The sequence below is a fragment of the Mastomys coucha genome, chromosome X (assembly GCF_008632895.1).
Source record: "Mastomys coucha isolate ucsf_1 chromosome X, UCSF_Mcou_1, whole genome shotgun sequence".
Taxonomy (NCBI): Eukaryota; Metazoa; Chordata; class Mammalia; order Rodentia; family Muridae; genus Mastomys; species Mastomys coucha.
In genome coordinates this window covers 56,937,254-56,950,284 of record NC_045030.1, presented here as the reverse complement: position 1 = coordinate 56,950,284, position 13,031 = coordinate 56,937,254, and the positions used below count along the sequence as shown (strand labels likewise).

Here is a 13,031-nt window from a genome sequence, read left to right as displayed (position 1 = left end):
TTCTCCGCCATTATATGTGGGAAGTCTGTGGTAGTTTGAATATGCTTGGCCTGTGGGAAGTGGCACTGTTAGGAGATGTGGCCTTGTTGGAGTAGGTGTAGCCTTGTTGGAGGCAGAGCAAAGCTCTGCTGTGGATAGTAAGCTTTGGGAAGAGGCAGGGATGTTGGGGAAATTTATGTGTGGAAGGAAGTGGTAACCTCAGGGCAAGTCCCCACCCAGCCAAGCTTGTTGTTTATGTGTTTGCTGTTGAACAAAGGATAGTTTATATTACGTTAGGTGTTATTATGACCTGCTTATTTTTTCATTTGGATGTAAGGAGATATGTTTATGTGTCAAATTGACAGGGGATGGTTTGTGATGGTTATTCTTGGTTGTCAACTTGACTATATCTGGAATGAACTACAATGCAAAACTTGTAAAGATCTTGTGAAAAAATAGATATACACTTAGGTTGAGGTTTGATGGTTCATACCTTGAATACCAGCACTCAAGAGACAGAGGCATGCAGATCTCTGAGTTCAAGATCAGTCTATAGAGCAAGTTCCAGGACAGCTAAGCATATTCAAACCACTACATATGTTGTGAGTCTGTAGTTTTTAATTTTATTTTATAGGCATTGACAGTTAAGAGACATGTGGCTTTTAAAAACACTTGGGACTTTTAATGTTGGACTGTATTTTACATTGTGAAAAAGATAGTCTAGGGATAAGGAGTGAAAGGCTATGACTTTGTCTATGTTGTCTATGGTTTAGTTGCATGTTGAGTTGACAAGGAGGTGGAGTGTAATCGTTTAGATTATCTGGAAAGGAAATCCTGGCTGGCACGCTGGGAGTTGTCTTAATTCAGTTCATTGATGTGGGAAAACCTAGCCCACTATAGGCAGCACCAATCCCTAGGTAGAGTCAGTGAATGCGTGTGCCTTTCTTTTATTGTAATCTAGGGATGTGTAGTTTAGTTTGGAACTATCCGCTGGTGGTGACTTGAAGAGACTGGGAAGATTCTGTTTCTGATTAAGACAACTCTTCTCCCTGTCATGGCAGAAAAAAAAAGAGAGCAGAAAGAGGTTAAGTTCTTTCAACACTTCAATCTGAGAAGAAGGATAAGGTAGGAAGGAGGGGGCAGGCCAAGGAGCTGTGAAGCCTTTGGGTCCTGAGATGATTCGCACCAAGCTACCATACAAAGCCTGGACTTCTTCTGAGCCCAAAGGCAGCTGTGTTCCCGAGGTCAAGATCCATGAGAGATTGCCTCCAGAAATAACGATCTTGGAGGGATAGCAGTTCAGCTAGCCTCAAAGGATGTAGTTTGAGTAGAAGCCAGAAGTCCAAAACAATTTCTCTAGGTCACTTCCTCAAGTACACCAGAAGACATGGACAGAGTCCAAACCTTTCAATGGGAACAAGCAGTTGTTCTGTGCAGGTTAGAAAGGGAGGGGAATGGGAAATGTCTGTCACAGGCTGTCAGATACCAGACACACCCTTCCTTTCAGGGGCCCCATCTTGATCTTACACATGGCATGTACCTCCCTGAAATGTCTTCAGCACCTCTCACATGGTTGATGTATTCCAAAAGTTGATAGAAGTTGTCTTACCCATATTCTGGTACCTGAGTAATTCTGCCATTTATTAGATGTATGGTTTTGGATAGGTTGTCTAAACCACAGTCCCTTAAACTGTTAGCCACAGCCCAATGTGAGCCTTGGGGGGAAAATGGCAACAGTAAAAAGTTTCTGAGCATATTAATTTGAAAATTAATATTACCAACATATCCTAATCAATTGAAATCCAATAATATGAGGAATTGGAAATTTTATACCTTAATACCTACACCATTTCTTAAATGAATGTAACCTGTTCTCTGTGGGCTGAGAATGAAGTCACTCACTCAAGTCAAATAGCTTTGACTATAGCAGGAAGTCTGTACCCAAAAATCAAGCCTAAAATTCACTTCTTGGTGCAGCAGAACTATCAACTCTCAGCTTAGCTATGAGTTATGGAGGTAAAATCCTTTGGTGATGTGAGGGTCATTGAAGTACAGCCTTATTACAATGAAACCCAATGTCTAAAAATTGTTCTTATTTTGGGCTTGTACCACAGTAAGAGCCAAGATTTTAAACTCTACTACATACAAAACAAACAAAAAGACTTTATATATTCATGTTCATTTAAGAAAATATTAGTAGTGATGTATTATTTTTAAGTACACAGCTAATATATTTGGAGTTATTTAAAATTTATATTGAGAAAAATGTATTTTCACTATTGCTGTAGACGAGCATCTACATAAGACTGTTCAATTGATTGTTGTTTTATATCAAACAACTTTTATAATGCTTATTTTTATTGTTATAATATTTTATAAATTTTAAGGAATACGACAAAAAAAAAGTTTCCGAGCATACAACTGTCAAAATTCGAATTCAGGGGTTCAGGATGTAGCTCAGATGGTAGAGTGCTTGCCTACCAAGCACAAAACCCTGTCTTTGATCCGAGCACTGCATAAAACAAGGCATAGTGCAACCAGGGCCTAACCTAGGCCCTATGCAAATAAGTAACAGTTGTGTAGCTTGGTCTTCTTGTGGGACTCCTAACAGTGGCAGCAGGGGCTGTCTCTGACTCTTTAGCCTGCTTTTGGAACCCTTTGCTCCTGCTTCATCTAGCCTCAATAAGAGAGGATGTACCTACTGCAACTTGTTATGCCAAGGTGGATTGATATCCATTGGAGGCCTCCCCTTTCCTGAAGAGAAACGGAGGAAGACAAGAGTAAATATGTTGGGGAGGGAAAGTGGGGGGATTGGAAGAAGAAGGGGTACAGGAAACTATGTTTGGGATGTAAAGTAAGTAAGTAATAAATTAATTTAAAAAATAAGACCTGGTAGCACTGGCCTGTAATCCTAACACTAGCAAGGAAAGGAGAATCAGAAGTTTCAAGTCATCTTTGACTACGTAGTAAATTTGAAGCAAGCCTTGGATACATGAGACCTAGCTCTAAAGAAAAACAAGCCCAAAATCAAACATACAATGAGTTTGAGTTGTCTGGAAACACTTGCCTATATTGTACCAGCAACTTCCCTATATCTTGCTTCTCTCTGTGTGTACAAAGGGCACATTTTGCTCTGTATACACATGCTGCCTAGCCAGGCAATACCATTGACTGCTGCCTGAAACATCTTAGCTCTGATATAAGTCTATTCTATGCTATTGACTGCTGTGGATTTACTAAATACAAGGTTTTCTTTTCTTACAGAAAAAAAAATAGTTTTGTTTTCTTGAGACAGGGCCTCATTGTGTTGTAATGACACTCTCTGTGTAGCTCAGACTAGCTTTGAATTCACAGAGATCTGCCTGCTTCTGCTTCTGAGTGCCTCCATACTTAACCAGACAATTGTTTAATTATGAGAAAAGCCTTTATATATTTTATTCCACCATTCTTCAGCATACAAGTCTCTATCATATTAATACATTTTTGATTGAATTATGCTAGAATGTTTCATTTTTAAAATTGTATGAAGAGCTGGAGAAATGGCTCATTGGCTAAGAGGGCTTGTCATTCTTTCAGAGGACCAGAGTTCAGTTCCTAGCACCCAGTCAAGTATCTCACAACTGACTCCAGGGGATCTAACAGAATTCTGCCATCTGAGGGCACCTGCACACATGTGAAGACACATGCACATACACACACATGAGAGAAATAAATATTAAATAAATAAAAACAAAAAGGACTGTTTGAGTTGCTGACCTGAGATTTATATTTTAAAAAAGTTAGATGAACTTCTGTCTTGGGATTAGGGCAGACTTTTTAAAATAAAGACGTGAAAAAAGTATATGTGTGTGACATGAATCCATAGACATGCTCATGTATGTGACAGAGGGGTGAGCACACATGCATCTGTGGAGGTCAGAGGATTGCTTTATGGAGTTAGTTCTTTCCTTCCACCTCTATGTAGATTCTGGGAATTGAACTCAGGTTGTTGAGTTTGCATGGCAAATGTTTTTTATCCATTGAGCTGTCTTATTGGCCCTAGGATAGAAGTTTTCAGCCGGGCAATGGTGGTGCATGCCTTTAATCCCAGCACTTGGGAGGCAGAGGCAGGTGGATTTTTGAGTTCAAGGCCAGTCTGGTCTACAGAGTGAGTTCCAGGACAGCCAGGGCTACACAGAGAAACCCTGTCTTGAAAAAAAAAAAAAAAGTTTTCACAACTTCTAAAATCGCCATGAGCATGCTTCTGCCACTTCTCTATGTATTTGTGGAAACTTGTTCTCTCAGGACTGATGATTATAAAATCAAAGCATCTATTACACCAAAGATGCTCTGTGCCTTACTATATTAAATATTAAGGCAAGATTTAATTCTTTATGTGAAAATAAACAAAGGCATCCATCTTATTAGTATGCAAATTTGCCTTCTTCTTTAATAAATGGTAAAATGATATATTTACCAAGGGATTATTTAAAACTCCTTCTTTATGATTTATTATCAGTAAATGTTTAATTTGTATACTTATTTTATATACCTAGGTTCCTGTAAAATTTTTCAGATGAAAAAAAGTCCCACATAGTAAAAGATTAAGAAGTTCTAGCTTAAAACGCTCTGCCCCTCACTTTGCTTATACATTAAATAGGGGTAACTCCTGACCTTACGGGATTTACAAAAGTGTTCAGCACTAAATAGTTGCTAAGCCATGTCACTCTCCTCCTTGTTCTGCTTTTTTTTTTTTTATGGATGTTACATTACTCTTTGCTCCGGACGCTTCTGTTCTTTGTCTTTCAGTTATCTAGAATTAAGCCCGAGACAGTAACTTGCTCGTATGGCCTCGTTGGCAAGGCTCAATGCAAAGGGATCTCCAAGTGTTGCTGATGGAAACCTGGAATATGCAGGAGGGAATGCTGTAGTAGTTTGAATGAAATGTCTCCCACCCTCTCGAGCTTTTGAATACTCGGTCCACACTTGGTGGCACTGTGCAGGGAGACCCAGGAGGTGTGACCTTGCAGGAGGGGGTGTGTCAGTGGAGGCAAGCTTTTAGAGTTTAAAGATACCATTCTCTGTTTGCTCTCTGCTCTCTGTTGCTGTTTTAAGATGTGTGCTCTTAGCTTGCTGCTCCAGTCACTCTGCCTATCTGCTGCCGTGCTTCCCGACCATGATGACAATAAAACTCTAACCCTGTGGGACTGGAAGCCCAAATAAGCTCTTCCTTCTATAAATTGCCTTGGTCACAGTGTGTTATCACAGCAATAGAAAAATAACTAATACAGATGCCAACATTCCATCTCAGACGTATGAAGAGAGCATATTGAATTATTTTATTTCAATATTTAATTTATTTTTGTTGCTCTAGGGATTGAACCCAAGGAATGCTAGGCAAGCATTCTATCTCTGATCCATATCTGCTGCAAACAGACTTAATTCTTTGCTTCCTTGATACGCTGTCACAACAGAATTGTTCATGTGATAAAGCCTGCCTTTTGTCCAAAGATATTTCAGACAAATGTTATATGTCAAATAAAACCATTAAACCAAAGGATTTTTAATATCTTGACAACAATGGCTTCTTGCTCAGCTCAACAGGCACAGAAGAACAACGAGAATCAACTCAAGACCATCATGATGGGTGTTATCAAATAGAGCAAGAGAATCCCAAATGGACCAAAGTCCTGTCCTCTGCCTTGGTACTTCAATGTCCCGTATTTCAGCCTGTGGTTAATCATGAGGTGCAGTGGCTAGAGGAATGGGTCAGGAAATGAAGGCAAGAGGTGTAAATCAGGTTTTAGTTATCCATTCGTTCAACCTGGTTATCCATTTATCTGGTTAGATGTAGCAGGCCTTCAGTCCATATTTTTTGGCTGAATAAGTGGATAACTATACTATATTTGATAACCTTCAGACATGTCCCTTCTCTTGCATGAAATTTACTGTCAGTAGTTGTACAGCCTGCAAGAAGTCACTCTGTTTCTGGAACTCCTGCTCCCCATCTGTTAAAAGGTGACACATTTATTTATATTCTAAAGCAATTATTAGAATTGTAGGAAGGACCACAGGGGTGAGACCTCTGCAGACTTTGAGTGGTCTCTATGATTGCCCTCTGTGTAAGAGGTGTGTGAATAGCTGCTATTGTCATTTGAAATGTAGGGCCTAAATCTATTTCAGGGATACTGGATATACTCTGTCTTGTTTTCATTCTTTACTTGTGGGAAAGCCAACCAAATCTAGAATGAGTGAGAAAGAAAAAGATTGGGGGCTGGAGAGATGGCTCAGTGGTTAAGAGCACTGACTGCTCTTCCAGAGGACCTGAGTTCAATTCCCAGCAACCACATGGTGACTCACAGCCATCTGTAATGGGATCTGATACCCTCTTCTTCATATTCACAAAAATAAATAAAAATTAAAAATTCTGGTATGCTAGAGTAAATATGACATAGAGCTAGAATTTTCTTCTGCAGTGCTCTAAGTGTTAGAGACCAGAGCTCCACTTGTCTTCTCAAGTCCACTGGATAATATTGCCCCTAAAAGATAGCCTGAAGTCCTATGGGAAAACTTGCTGATGTAAGAACTTTACACTGTAGAATTACTATTACAAGCTGGGTGTGATATTTCCCTGCCTGTAAACACAGATACTTAGGAGGCTGAGACAAGAGGATCACAAGTTGAAGGGCTTCCTCAGATATATCGAGCATTTGAAGCCAGTCTAGACAATGTAATGAGGTTCTATCTTATTTAAAAGAAAAACTAAAAAGCTGGGGACATAATTCAGTGTTGGAGAGCTTTCTTACCATACAGAATATACAGGTAGTTCAACTACTAGTGCAACACATGAAGACAGTATGACAAGGTAAGAAGGGGTCATTAGGGTGGTCCTTATCTGTTATCTAGCCTGTGTATAACAAGGTAATTTAGGACACCCCTCCAACACGCAATAGTCTAAACTGAGAAAGGATGAAGGTCACATGAAAATGGAGCCACAGATTGGAGTTGCACAGCTTCTAGTGAATGAACAACTGGAGCTACCTGAAGCTAGAAGAGGATATTCCTTTATAACATGCAGAGTATGGCCCTGCCAACATGACGATTTCATATTCTAGCTTCTAAAAAAGATGAAACAACACATATCTGTTGTTTGTGGTGCTGTGTTCCAGCACTTCCAGGAAGGAACACAGTCCTCGCCACAGACTTCCCTCTGCCCTCGGTGTGCCCAGAAGTACAACCTGAGAACTGTGCCTTCATCTAATTAATGTGGTCTTCTGGGTGGAAGAAACGCTTAGATAGAACCCTGAACTTCATCTCACATCTAACAACAAAAACAAAAACAAAAACAAAAAAACATAAAACAACAACAAATCCCATAGTTTCACTTTAACCTTTTTTTTTTTAAACAGGGTTTCACTATGTAGCACAGACTTCCCTTGACCTTCCTGTTTCCACATCCCTAGTGCTAAGATTTCAGGCATGTGTTCCACACTCAGCTCCTATTCTTTATATACATAAAATGGAAAGGAAAGAGTGTCTTCCATTCCCTTCTGTGCTCTCAGATTTGATAGACCAAGGCTGGAGAGCTGTCTTAGCAACTAATAGCACCTGTCGTATAATTGTGAGAACCCGAGTCCAGATCGCAATACCCAAAAAACAAGCTGGCCATCTCTGAAAATGCTTGTAAGCCCAACTCTCAGAGGGGGTGGAGACAGGTGGATGGCTAGAGCTTGCTGGCTTAGAGCCTAGATGAGAAGATGCAAGCCCCAGGTTTTGGAAGAAACTCTGCCTCTTCCAGTCTACAAAACATAGTTTTGAGCAAGGAATGAAAGTCAGTATCAACAGCCTTGTAGTGTTTTGTTCCTGCCAAATGTGAATAACCTGACTCTCATGAGGAGGACATAGCAGACAACCCCAAACTGAAGCACATTCTCCAAAGTAATTTGTCTAGATTCATCCAAAATGGCAATATCAGGTATAGGATCATTCCGGGTTTAAGAACTACCAAGAACACAATCACTGCCGGACAGTGGTGGCGCACTCCTTTAATCCCAGCACTTGGGAGGCAGAGGCAGAGGCAGGCGGATTTCTGAGTTCGAGGTCAGCTTGGTCTACAGAGTGAGTTCCAGGACATCCAGGGCTATGCAGAGAAATTCTGTCTCGAAAAACCATTTAAAAAATTGAATATGAACTATATAGGTTGTATACAATGTATTATTTCATTTCTTTACTTTTCTTTATTGTTTTTGAGCTATGTTACTGCTATGTTGTTCAGGTTGGCCTCGAACATGATATCCTCCTGCTTACCATGTGGTACAGGCTTATGTGAGAGCTTGAGAGTGCATACTAAGCCCGGACTTATGAGGAAAGGAGTCAGAGGAACTCTTTACAAGGGATATAAAGAGGGGGCTTGGGCCAGGCACGGTGTCACACCCCTGTAATCTCAGCACGCTGGAGGCAGATACATGAGGATCTCAGGAAGTTCAAAGAGAGCCTGGACTATAAAGTTCAAAGAGAGGTAGGACTACATCTAAAACAGAGGGATTGACAAATAAGAGAGGAAGCTTAGGTTGGCTGCAGTAGTCATTTTTGCATCTCTGTGACTAAATACCTGAAGGAAATCATCTAAGACAGGATTTCCATCAGATACAGTGAGGAAAAAATGGCAGTTCTGTACAGTCTGTGAGGGTAGGAGCAAGATGGACAGGCTATTCACATCATGGTGAGCCATTGAACAAGGGCTAGACCATCACCTTTAAGGGCTCACTCCTACTGACCTATTTCTGCTAGTTGGCTCCACCTCTTAAAATTTCCATAGCCTCCTCCAAAAATAGTGTCACCAGCTGGGAAACAAGCATTCAAAATATGAGTGGGGGAGGAGGGCTCTCCAGACTCAAACCATAACAGTTGGGAAACCTTGTGAAGGTTTTCGGTGCTGACGAGACATGCGTACAGAGGTGACTGGCAGATTAGGATATAGGGAAGACACTTGAGCCTGTAAGAGAAGAAAGCCACCTGCCTCCTGAGGACAGACAAGAAGGCAAGGATTAGCAGATTGTGAGCAGCCAGGCTGAGGCCCCTATGGCCTCTGAGGTAACATAAGAAGAGTAGACATAAGCAAAACAACTTGAGGTTGAAAGGCTGAATACAAGTGTGCTCACCCCTGACCTTTGTTGTGATGTGTAACCGAATGCCGAAGACATCAGCCCCTAGATTGATAAGTATAGGTAATCAGGTTAGGGGAATGACCATAAATTAGTTAGGGTAGCTAATAATAAACTAGAGCAGAAAGAGAATGTCAAGTGGTCATTAAAAAAAAAAAAACTAATGAAGTGATTTTTCGAGAACAAGATGAGCTTTGCAAGCAATAAGAATAAGGTAGTAGCCAATTAACACCCAACAGAATGGGGAGAGATTGTCATTAATAGGAAAAATCCTGAGAACAGTACCAGGCCCCATAATAAAGGGAAATCAGCAAGGTAATGATGCTGATTCAGAAGTCAACGGGGGATGGGAATTTCCATTCAATTATGAGATACAAGGTCCAGAATGAGAAGAAAGAACCTGAATGTTCTTACAATGAGCCTGATAGGAAATGTTTTCAACTTTTATTTATGTGTGTGTGTTTGTGTGTGTGTGTGCGCGCGCGCAAGCGCGTGTATATATGTGTACAGCAAAGTGTCATGGTGCACTTGAGGAGGCCAAAGGACAACTTTTGGGAGTAGCTTCTCTTTTTACTATGAGGGTTCTGGGGACAGAACTCAGGTTGGTAGGCTTAGCAGCAAGCATCTTGATCCACTGAACCATTTTGCTGTTCCTTTTTTTTTTTTCATTGCACTTGGGAAATAGAAGCAGGCAAATCACTGAGTACCAGGTCAGCCAGGGCTACATAGTGAGACCCTGCCTCTCTCTCAAAAGATGGCCATTTTAGCAGGTCATTACAGGTCACACCTGCTATCAAAACATTTGGCAGGGGAGTTTGAGGCCACCTTTGAGTTCCGATCTGGGATACAGAATGAGACTCCATATTTTTTTTAAAAAAAAAAGCAATTTCATGTTTCAAATAAAAATAAATGCCCATGTATTCATTGCTTAACTCCAACACATGGTCAGTTTTATTTCATCCAAACCCTGACCAAACATCCTGGCAAAATGACTGGTTTGAAGTTAAATTCTAGTGGATGTTTTTGTTGTACCTTTATTCTAATGATTTATATCTATAAAATAGATACAAATTACATACATACACAAAACTGAGGTTGAGGGATTAAATTCATCTGTTTTAAATTGTTTTCTCAGCAAGTAATATATTCACAGGACTCGAAATACAAAAGGTAGGAGAAAGTAGGGGAAGAAAGGCTTTGTGCAGTGGCTGTGAATAAAAATGCTTGTTCACCAGCCCGATGACCTGATTTCGATTTTCAGGAGCTATATAGTGGAAGAAGACAGCCAGCTTCCACAAGTTGACTTCCATGTATATACCATTGTATGTACTCTATAGTGTTCTTCACACACACACAGGCACACACAGAGAGAATTTTTATAACTTTACAAAAAGAGCCAGGCATAAAGGTGCAAGCCTTTAGCCCCAGCACTCAAGAAGCAGAAACAAACATATCTACCAGCTTGGTCTACAGAGTGAGTCCTAGGCTAGCCATGACTACATAGTAAAACCCTTGGTTCTTTTTTTTTTTTTCCTCTTAAGTGTGTGTCGTGTCCCATTCCATCTTTGTCCCCAGGCCAAAGTTCCCAGCTCCAGTCCATTTGCCAAAAACTGTCTTTGAAGAAACCAGTATTAATGTTTTTGTCTCCCTCTGCAACTGTTCTATGTCGATATTATCAGGTGCACTGCACAGTAGTCAAGAGCCCCTGTGCCTTGCTTCTCTCCTGATCACCACACAGAGATTGTCTCCCATCAGCACGTGGATTGCACCCTTTTATACCATCATACAGCGTCCCACTTTATGGACTACACGCAATGCACGACGGTTGGGTTTCAGGATGTTTCTCATCAGATGCAGTTACAGATAATGGTGCAGCGTCTGTCTCTTCTTATGCAGTCATCTATGCACAGAAGCATGTGGGTAAGACAAAGCTCCTTATGGCAGAGTTGCTAAACGGAACGAATGTTGTGCAATCCTGATAACACTTCGTTATCCTCCCTCAGGTAAGTGTTGTTTGAATTTTGCCTATGCTCTCTTGTCGCATCTTGATTGCTTCTTCGCACTTACTATCATCAGGGTCCCGTAGTGGCCCCACTTTAACATCTCAACTTCAGAGACACTTTTTTCTGTGACTTTAGCCTTCTATTTCCACACCCACCCCCTGCTCCAAGGCCAGCCCTCACAACTAGCACTCTGCCCTTCTTCCTCTCTCCTTTCCCAGAAGCCATTAGTAGCTTCCTGGCTTCCTTTCAGCAACTTCCAGTTCAGCCCATGGGCAGCCATTTTAGCTCTGCTTGGATTGAGTCCCTCTCGGCAGCACCTGCTCTGCCAGTCCCTAGCCTCGTGAAAAGCCTAGCACAGTGTGCGTTCTTGCCATCATCCTCTCTCAGGCAGCCTGCTATTGCTGGAGAAGGTCAGGAAGTTGGCTCCACTACAAAGACTGGCCAGCCAGCCCCCACTGGGCCCCAAGAGCTATGAGGTGGTCCTTTTAGACATCGATATCACATTTCTCTCAGTGATTGTTCCAAATCCTTTCTATCTCCTCATATCCACTACCTGACTCTTGCCTTCAGAGCCTCCTGCCCAGCACCTAGCTTTGGATTTTAATGAACAGACACAGGTCATTAGGTCATAGCCTCTTTCACCTGCCCACTCACCCGTGCCTTTGACCTTTCCACCTCCAGCCTCCCCGAACTGGAGACTTTTGGCACAAGTTGACCCCTTCCCCTACAGCTTCGGCACTAGGTTCCCTTGCTTTCGCTTTACTCATCTCCAGAATCTATCTCCCTTCCTTTTGGATCAGCCTTAACTCTCTACTACTTTTTCCTCTTTACTTAAAAACAATTACCACCTTACCACCAGACTTTTCAGATTTAGCAATCTTTAAAGTTACACAAGTAACTCATCTGCTTCCTGGCTTCACTTCCTCGTCTTGTTTGCTACAAAACCCAAAAACCATACCAGGCATGGTGGTGTAAATTGGTAAGCTCAGCATTGGTGAGGTATGTGTAGGAGGATTGGGATTTGAAGGTCAGCCTGGGGCATGTGGTAAGATTCCATCTCAGAAAATAATAAGAAATGCATAAAATAGAAAAAAAAGAGAAAAAAACAAAACCACAATGACATCAACAATTGTCAACATCTTATGTTTTCTTGTAATATTTTCATATGCACATATATATACATATATATATATATGTTTTTTACAAGTTGGACCATATATGCAAAGTTTTATCATAACACATTTTGGCATATTGAAACCTTGCTAGTTATTGTCTGGCTTCTATTAAGAAAATTAACTTCTCTGACCAAGTCCAGTTTCTCTTGTGCAAAACACAGACTATTATAGTAACTTCTTTACCAGGTTTTAGAAAAATTAGATGAGATAAAACATATTACACTACCTGGTGTCTAACAAGTTGGATAGATATTAGCTACATGGCCTTCCATCTCTACATAATAATAAATTCTGTCCTTGAAATGTCTAACAGAAGAGATGAAGGCAACTGCAGCAGCTCTCCGACACATTCTCTGACACAAGCTTGGCACATGTGCAAGCATACGAGTAGGCTGCAAAGTTCTAAACACACAATAAAAAGCAATGTGTATTTGCTGATTTAATGTTGGTGTTGATATTCACCTGTAGCCAAGGCTATCCTGGAATTCAAAATGTCCCTCAGGCTAGAATCAAACTCCAAATGAGCATGGCGGCACCTGTAACCCCACTTTTGGGCCTGGGGTACAGAGACAGGTGGATTCCTGGAATTCATTGTCCAGCCAGCTTAGCCAAATTCATGAGCTCCCCTGTTCACTAAGAGGCCCTGTCTAAGAGAATAAGGTGGGGCTGGTGAGATGGCTCAGCGGGTAAGAACACTGACTGCTCTTCCAAAGGTCCTGAGTTCGAATCCC

The 13,031-nt window shown here is 41.1% G+C and overlaps 1 protein-coding gene across 7 annotated transcripts in view; it reads right to left on the bottom strand.

Moving 5' to 3' along the window:
- Window positions 1-635: 635 nt before the first annotated feature.
- LOC116092562 (protein FAM122A-like) overlaps window positions 636-13,031 on the bottom strand; it is a 58,444-nt gene continuing 46,048 nt past the window's right edge. For all 7 annotated transcript variants that reach the window (XR_004119347.1, XR_004119333.1, XR_004119337.1 and 4 more), the window contains one exon: window positions 636-1,028. The gene's annotated coding sequence lies outside the window, so the exon portion shown is untranslated. The remainder of the gene's footprint in view (window positions 1,029-13,031) is intronic.